This window comes from Cynara cardunculus (genome assembly GCF_001531365.2).
Source record: "Cynara cardunculus var. scolymus isolate 2C chromosome LG 6, CcrdV1, whole genome shotgun sequence".
NCBI classification, from domain to species: domain Eukaryota; kingdom Viridiplantae; phylum Streptophyta; class Magnoliopsida; order Asterales; family Asteraceae; genus Cynara; species Cynara cardunculus.
Genome location: NC_037533.1, coordinates 7,860,103 through 7,869,254, shown reverse-complemented (window position 1 = coordinate 7,869,254; position 9,152 = coordinate 7,860,103).

The window sequence follows — 9,152 nt, the reverse complement described above, 5'->3', positions numbered from 1 at the left end:
GGTCCATAAGGCATTAAAATGTCTGAGGGTCATAACAGACTCTTATAGAATTTAAGTTTATAACGAAACTTCTGCGAAAGTATTGAAATAATTCTATAAGACATTTTTAAATGATAATTGTTTAGAACACTTCCAAAATAAAATGTCATATTACTTTTTACATGACACTTTTTAGAAATATCATATGAAAATATACTTTTATAAGACACTTTTTTCAGTATTTTTATATAAAAAAGTTAATAGAACATTTATTTCAAAGTTGTCGTAAATAAGTTAATAAGACGCTCAAAAGCATCATGTAAACTTATTGTAACACTTTCATGTAGGACACACAGTTGTTGGTTCAATAAATCCAATTCGTATAAAACAATCTATTAATTTTCTTAGACGACTTATAAACTCTATTTTGTTGTAGTTTAAAGTCTGGAATGAAGCTCCTTAGAATACGAAGAGCAACACATATTCAACAATGACGCTCTAGGAAGTGCGGAATGATTGGAAAGCATCTAAATCCTATGATTATTTATAATTAAGATCGTAAAACTTAAAAACACTCAGAGAATACTCTCAATAGTAAAACAATTGAAAGGAAATCTAGAATTACTAGGAAACTAAATAATGATCTAAGCAATAATATATTATTAAAATAAACTGATGTTGAAAATGATACTCGACAAGGAAGTGGGTCGCATGAAAAGGCATGGGCGACTAGTAGCACGGCCTAGGCTGCATGGTTAGTCGGGAGAATTCAAACAGAAGGTCAAAAGAGCAAGAGAATTTCCGAGTTCCTTTGGTCTCAACTCTAGTGGTTTGCGTGACTTTAGAAGAAGCTTTGGTCGCAGTAAATCACAAGCGACGTTATTTGCTCTGTTTTCCCGTTCAATTTGTTCCTCGATATAATGTGTCAGTATCTTTATACTAGTCTCCTCTTCCTTTGATGACGTCGACACCGATTTCTCATCAAAAGATAGAGCTTCGTCCAAACAATATTCATAGATGTCGATGACATTGAAAGTGCTTGAGATGTGCAACAAGTTCGGTAAAACTACGACGTAGGCATTGTTGTTTATTTTCTTTATGAATTTTAATGGACCATACTTCCTTGGTTTCTAATTCCCATAAGTACTACGGGAATCGTTCCTTCTTGAGAAAAATCATCACATTATCTCCCTTGCTGAAAATYCCTTTGCTTCGGTAATTATCAATCGCAAGTTTGTTTTTCAAGTCGTAGCTTAAAGCTTCGCTTTGACGCTTTCTTGGTTGCTTAAACATGTTTAGCCATATTTCCATCTACTACATTAATCTTAGAAATACGAGGTAATTTGACTAAGTCGACCATGTGTCTTGGTGTTGTTGTATACATCAATGAGAAAGAGGAATGACCTGTGGCTGTGTGTATGGCATTGTTATATGYGAACTCAATATGGGGCAAGGAGGAATCCCTTTTGTTGAACCTATATACTCTTAATTGGTAGAAACACGGTTTAAAAAAGATGAGAATTAAACACAAACAGTGTAACTTGAATGATTAAATGAAATATTCAAGATGAAAGTAAAAACAATGAATAAACTTGAATATGCCGAATGCTTTTATTGATAAAAACGATGAACAATTAAAGCAAAAGTAATCTCACAATATTTGTGCATAGTATAAGTCGGTTCCTTCAGGTTATTTAAACCTGAGGCGGAAGCCTCTTTATATACGCATAGGTCTAACAAACTATGCTATAAAATAGGTGTGAAACTCTGAGCTGACTAGTCTGCATCCTTATCTATGACTTCCCTTGAATAGCGGAACAGACTTGGTCAAGCCGCCTCAAATTTGTTAGACGCTTGCGAGAATGTCTGGGCTAACACRCACGCGTTCCATAGAGAAGGTAGCCAGAAGCTCTGCATGAATATATAGAAGCTCTGCATGTACTATGCAAAGGCTCTGCATATGCAGAAGCTCTGCTTGTACTATGCAGAGGCTCTGGGTCTTGGAGTTGTAGCTTTAAGTCAAGCGCTTATGCTTTTTGGTGCACAAGGATTGAGCGTCCATGGGAATAGAGCACGGGATCTGTATGAATGGAACCTTCACTCTTGAGTAAGAGCTCTGGTTCTTGATCTTCTGCATGAGAGCTTTTAGCCAGACAGCTTCTATAGACTAAGTCCTATTGACTAGAGTAAGAGACTTCTTACTTACACTTTCACAAGTTGGGGTCGAACAATCTCCCCCTATGTGTAAATAAGGCAGGCTCTTACTTGAATTACAAAACAAAGTCTCTAATTGAAGCAATAGGTTAAAAGGAACCTCTGAATTACATGTACTATCTAAAGAAGTACAATACGATTGAAATGGAAATTAGATCGAATCAAAGATAGAAAAGTACTTACAAAAGATAAGAGGTCTAAACATTTTGAAATCTAATGAACTTCCTAAGAAGTTCACAAAACTCAAGCATGTTGCGTATTGACCTGAGGATAATTCTTGCTCGCTCCTTTGCTCCTAGGGAGTTGTCTCTGCTCCTGATCAGATTGTCTCTTATGTAGGGCAAAGTACAACAAGAGTACTTATAGTTCTAGTTGTCTCAAAAGAAGATCTTCTGTTGTGTGTTTTGAAACACTACTCCCACATCTGGTTCCACCAATACCGTTCAAGAGGGGATGCTATTGATGCCCTGTAGATCTTCATTTGGTGCAGCAACAATCAATTGATCCACTCCTAGATCCAAAGCTAGTTGGAAATCAAACTTGCATCTAAAGTCGAGCAGGTCTGTCATCGTTTGGCGTTTGGCAGAGTTGGCAACAACGTATTTGACCCCCTTGTCCTTCTTGTGATCTGTGAAGTAAAACAGAGAGAGAAGATCCCATGGATTCAGATTTATGAGGTCACAATCTATGAACCTATAGATCTATCCGGGAGACCTCTCCACTGTATATACTTGTAGAATATAATCTGGTTATGCATGAAGGTACGCTTCTTTATGTCGAGGACTTGCTTGATTCCATCGACGAAGTGGACTGCAGTGATAGGCTGAGTGTAGCGATCTAGGAATCTCTGCCTGATATGCTCTTGAACCATAAGATGGAGACTGATCTTTTAGACCGGTGTCTCTTCTTGTAGGTTGTAGAGGAACTGGTAGATATCCTCGCTGTCTGATGCGTCCTTAATTGTTTTATCAAGGGGTGTTTACGTAAACATAGCAACCATGGTTTCCTTGATCTTTTGGACACGATCAGAGGGATGCTTTCGTTTTGGCCTGTTCCTTGGACCTTCTAAATCTGCTCTGTTTGGCTTGATAGGAACCCGCTGCCTCATAGCTGGTGTGACTACCCTGGTCCCTTGAGCAGAGACCCTAGCTCTGTGTGTATGTTGTGGTGGAGAAGCAGCGACAGCAACGCCTTCTAGAGGAACAACAACTGGAATGCGCAAAARGGATGGATCAACCACATTCACAGCTACCACCTCTTCTTCTTGTCCTCTTATTGGAGCAGCTGTGTCCATGGCGTATTCTGTTGATGAAGACAGATCCAGGTCTGTGAATCAGAAAATGCGTAGACACAAAGAAGATCTATCACTTCTGTATTATTTTATAGCCTGACTGGCTCTTCCTGAGATGCCATGGGCATCTTTACTTTGTGAAGCGCCTCTGCATGTTCTGGCGCTGGTTGGCTCTGTGCCCTCTGCCTTGAAGGATCTTGCACTGGTTGGCGTAGGGCAGAGGACGTTGGTGCAGAGGGGGCAGTCGTAGATGTAACACTTGGAATGGTTGTTGGATAGTTCTCCCCCTCTTGACGATTTTAAGGACCAGACTAGTCTGGGTCCTCATCATCGTCAAGTCGTCTCCTCTTTGATGGCTCAACACAGGGCGATTGATCCATTCGTCGTTTAGGCCTCTGCTCCTCTGCTTGAGGCATGGACTTGATTTTCTTCTCAAAGATTTTGAGGAGATCTTCGAATGCATCACCAACCTTTCGAATCTCGACGTCTGAGCGGTAGTTGAATTTGGCCAAAGAGACTTTGATGGCCTCCGCTGCTTCTTTGGCTTTGTTGTTGAATTCTGAAGTGAAGTTCGCCACCTTTTGTAGAAGTCTGTCACCTAGAGCATTCATTACGCTCTGAGTGACATAATCCACAGGTATGTTCAGAGGGATGATCGCCTGTGCGTCGTAAGAAGTTGACGCTTCACCCCTCTGCAAGGATGCTATTACCTTTAGCAAGGCCTCCGCATTTTGTGCCATCAATTTTGTTAAAGTATCAAGACGAGAAGCATTTGTCGAAGACTTAGCTCTCAATACTGCCAAGGATGCTCGTATCTCATCCAAAGCAGGTGAAGAAGGAGATAGCTCTGCACGGACCATGATGAGTTTTAGCTCTTCTATGGAGCACCGCAAAGAGGTGACTAGGGAATGAAACTCTTCCCTAGTGACATATGCTGGTTGGGTAACCTCGGGCTCAACACATGGGCCAGATTGAGTCCCCGTTCCAGGGACGCCTTCATTTATGACTTGGTTGATGTTGGTCGGGGAAGGACTTCTAGTGGATCCTTGTGGTTCTCCTTGAGGAGAATTCACTACCACTGTTCTGTCAGGGGGAGTATCCAAGGCTGGTTCCGCCAGAGGACTCTCCATGAGTGGACAAGAAGGTTGGTCGAGCACCTCCATGTCATGTGCACCTATGTCTTGCTCTGAACAAGGTAGGGAAACTCTAAGTTCAGAGGAAACGGATTTCTCTGTATGGGAAAATGGTGTGGTATGGGGAGATATATCACTTATATTTTCAAAGGTTGCACCCTTTTGAGAGGGTGTTCCCTGTGGCGTGGCTTCCCTTTGGCTGGTTTGGGTTCGAGGTGTGCACCTCTGTTTCAATGACTCCCGTGTCTCGACCACCGGAGTCAGATAATATGTTTGCATTGGGAGGTGGGGTGTTGAAACAGATGTGGCTATTTATCCTAGGCTGCTATGGCTCACCCTGAGGCAGAGCAGCTGCTTCACCTCCTCCCTCTTCTTCTTCTTCACTCTCTTCCTCTTCACTCTCACTCTCTTCTTCTTCTTCCTCACTTTCCTTACTAGATTTGAAAGACCTAGCAGCATCATTAAAATGCTCTTGGTCACCCTCTTGATTAGAGCTAGAGGATTGATGAGCTTCTTCCTCTGCTCTTAGTCTTGCCTCCTCCCTTAGGCGAGCGATCTCTGCTTGTCGAGCTTTTTCTACTCGCTCTTTCTCGTACACGAGCAAGTTCAGCCAATTTCTCTTGCTATGCTCGCTCTGCTTCTTTCTTTTTCTTCCTCTCCCTCTCTATTTTTCTTTTTACTTTCCTCCTCTAGTTTTCTTTGTTTCTCCCTCTCTTGCTCTACTTTCACCCTCTCTTCTTCTGCTTTCACCGCCTCTTCTTCTGCTTGAGGCCTTAATGTGTCCTCTGTTCTCTCTTCCTCATCGGCTGTTTCTATGCATACTGGGGTTCGAGGCACTGGTTCTAGTGTCTCGCGTGTACGTCTGTACGCTCTCCTAATCTCCTTTGTCTTCATATATGTATAAAGCTTATTTGCAATGGGCCTTTCTGCTGCGTAGCCCTCTTTGTTGACTATGGGCTTGTAATGAGTTAGCACGTTCACCTTGTGCACGGGCAGACGACCCACATCAATATTGTTGTCCTCAAGAGCAGGCCTTAGAAGAAGACCTAAGAAGCGCGGAAACAACAGAGATGGTAATTGCCTCCCTTTGGCCACCTCTTGACATATCTTGGCCACGGCAGCCTTGAACTCTGTGTAGAGTATCAAGGAGTAATCCAGAGAATGGTCGAAGGAGATGCCATATAAGATTTGGAGTATGTTCATGGAGCACATGTCGAGGCTCCCAATCTTCCTAGTCAGAGATCTRTTGACCAATGTGAACAGAGTGTTCCACATTGGAGGTAAGTATTGACGACGATACTGAGATGGGTACTGGATAGCCTTGTTGTACCCTAAAAATTTCAAAAAAGCTATGATCTCATCCCCAGATGGGAGAGGGGCATATCCATCAAGCCCTAGGTCTGTTTTCGTTGGGATTTCAAGAACACGAGAAAACATAGACCTGGATATTCGAACAGTGACAAATTCCTTTGAGGATGAGACATAAAACTCTCCAACGATTCCTCTTTGAGAGTCGGTAATGGTGCAAGATTACCAGTATTCTTGGATATACCTTTTAGGTACAAGGTCATCCGTGTTTGTCAAAGCAGAGTTTAGAAAGTGGTTTTGGTGGATGTTGATGATTGAGTGGTATTTTTGGTCGAAGTTTTCAAGTGAGAGGTGGAGAGAATGATTATTGGGTTTGATTGGAAGAGGAACCGAGTTTTGACTGGTTACCTCAATGGTTTTGTGGGTTGTGGTGTGTGTTTGGGAATTTCCAGACTCGGAAGACAACATAGTTGCTGGTTTTTTTTTTGGTGAAAAAGAAGGGTTTGAAGAAAGCTAGGGTTTCAAGAATCAGATCTTGATTCTTAAAAGGGGTTGAGAAAAGGGTTTAAAGGACTTAATTGACAAACAAAATGAAGTTTCGATCATTGATTGGAGTTCCAGTAACTAGTTGGAAACGTTGGAGAAGGAACAATGGCAGTTTGGAGGTTGAAGACGACAGATTCTTTTTCATTTCTTTGAAAGCGTAAAAGGGAATTGGGGGTAAAAAATTTATTTATTTAGAACAAATAAAAAGCACTTGAGTATTTTGCGCCCCAATCGTCAGGTTAAACTGAAACGGTTTTACACAGCCTGTGGGGGCGCGCCACGTGGAATACCAACTGCAAGTGGCGCCTCCCACATTTGAAAAATTAAGCTCACAGGCGGTAACGCTTAGTTTAAATGATAACTATTAAAAATAATAAAAATAAGAACCGTACGCCTTCTTTAATAAAATAATATATTTTAGATTAAAAAAAAATTCACAAGTATAAATACTCAGGTTTTTGTAAAATAGAGGTTTTGAGATGAACAAGAGTCCTACTTGAAGAAAAAGACAGCACACCTTAGAATCTCATATAGAGACTCGTGATTGAACTTATACATCTCCTCTGTGTAGAAAACTTGTTATGTTTAAAGGCAGAGGCTCTGTATAGTACATATAGAGGCTCTATCCTATAATCATAAAACGTTTTGAAGCAGAGGCTCTGTATAGTACATACAGAGGCTCTGTGTGACATGATCTGGTGCTCCCCCTTGACTTGAGCTCTTCTTATCTGCTCCCCCTTGAACTATGCTTGGATCATATGTGATAAGTATTGCACATGCATAAGAACCAAGGTACGAAGGCTCTGTATGTACTATACAGAGACTGTGTATCACAAGACAACTAGGATTTGAGCAAGAGGCTCTGCATGTACAATGCAGAGGCTTTGTCTCATGGAACAATACAATAAACAACAAAACAGAAGTATGCAAAAAAAAAAGGGATGCAGAGGCTCTGGCTTAGTTTGAAAGATTGAGCATATCCAACTTGCTAACCAAAATGTTAAATCTCTTTTCATCAAGAGCTTTTGTAAATATGTCAGCAAGTTGTAAATTTGTACTAACAAAGAACATTTCAATCATACCTTTCTCTACATGGTCCTTGATGAAATGATAGCGAACATCGATGTGCTTTGTTTTTTAGTGTTGCACAGGATTGGTTGTGATTGCGATAAGACTTTCTAAATCACACAAGATTGGAATTTTCTCAAACTCGACGCCATAGTCTTTCAGTTATGTCTTCATCCATATCACTTGGGAACATCAACTGGCTGCAGCTACATACTCTGCTTCAGCTGTGGAAGTAGGGACGCAGTTCTGCTTCTTTGAGGTCCAGCTTATGAGCTTGTCCCCAAGTAATTGTCAGCTCCCTGAAGTACTCTTTCAATCAAGTTTACAACCTACATGATTAGAGTTTGTGTACGCAATAAGATCAAAACCAGAATACTTTGGATACCAAAGACCCAGAAATTGAGTACCTTTAAGGTATCTAAAGATTCTTTTTACAGCCGAAATATGAGATTCCTTTGTATTTGCTTGAAAACGTGCACAGAGACATGTGGCAAACATGATGTCTGGTCTAATAGCCGTGAGGTATAGTAGTGATCCAATCATTCCACGGTAAGTCTTAACATCCATCGGTTTTCCAGATGGATCTGTGTCAAGCTTAGTTCCCGTAGCGATTGGTGTTCTCATAGTAGAAGAGTTGTGGAGTTGGTATTTCTTTAATATGTCAGAGACATACTTAGCTTGGCTAATAAAGATACCGTCCTCCCTCTGTTTTATTTGCATGTCGAGGAAGAATGTTAATTCTCCCATCATGCTCATTTCAAACTCGCTCTTCATCAACGTAGAGAACTTATCACAATGCCTCTGGTTCGTTGACCCAAAGATAATGTCATCCACATAGATCTGTACTAAGAGTATCTCACCTGTATACCTCTTAATAAACAAAGTAGTATCGATTTTACCTTTTTCAAAWCCATTAGACAAGATAAAAGACGAGAGACATTCATACTAGGCTCAAGGTGCTTGCTTAAGTCCATACAGAGCTTTGTCCAAGAAATAGACGTACTCTGGATGTGTGGAGCTTTCTAACCCCAAAGGTTGTTGAATGTAGACTTCCTCCTTCAGCTTACCATTTAAGAAAGCTCACTTAACGTCCATTTGATAGACTCTGAATCCCTTATGTGCAGAGAAGGCTAGGAACAAGCGTATAGCTTCTAGCCTTGCTACTGGCGTAAAGGTCTCGTCATAGTCTATGCCTTCTTCCTGGCAATAGCCTTTTGGCACGAGCCTGGCTTTATTTCTCACGACGATCCTATCCTCATCCTTCTTGTTCCTGAAAACCCATTTACAACCAATTGCAATTTTATCCTTTGGCAAAGGTACTAGAGTCCATACCTTATTTCTTATGAATTGTTGGAGCTCTTCTTGCATGGCGTCGACCCAACTAGGGTCTTGTAGGGCTTCATGGACTTTCTAAGGCTCTACCATGCTTAGAAAGTTTACGAATAAACATTCATTAGCCGTGGCAGCCCTAGTCTTTAGACTGCTTGAAGGTTCACCAATGATCTGGTGAAGAGGATGATCCTTTGTCCATCTTGTTCATGGGACAGATACAGAGGTAGGGGACTTTTGATCATGTTTCATAGGCATATTTGGCATTGAACTCGCTGATGGCG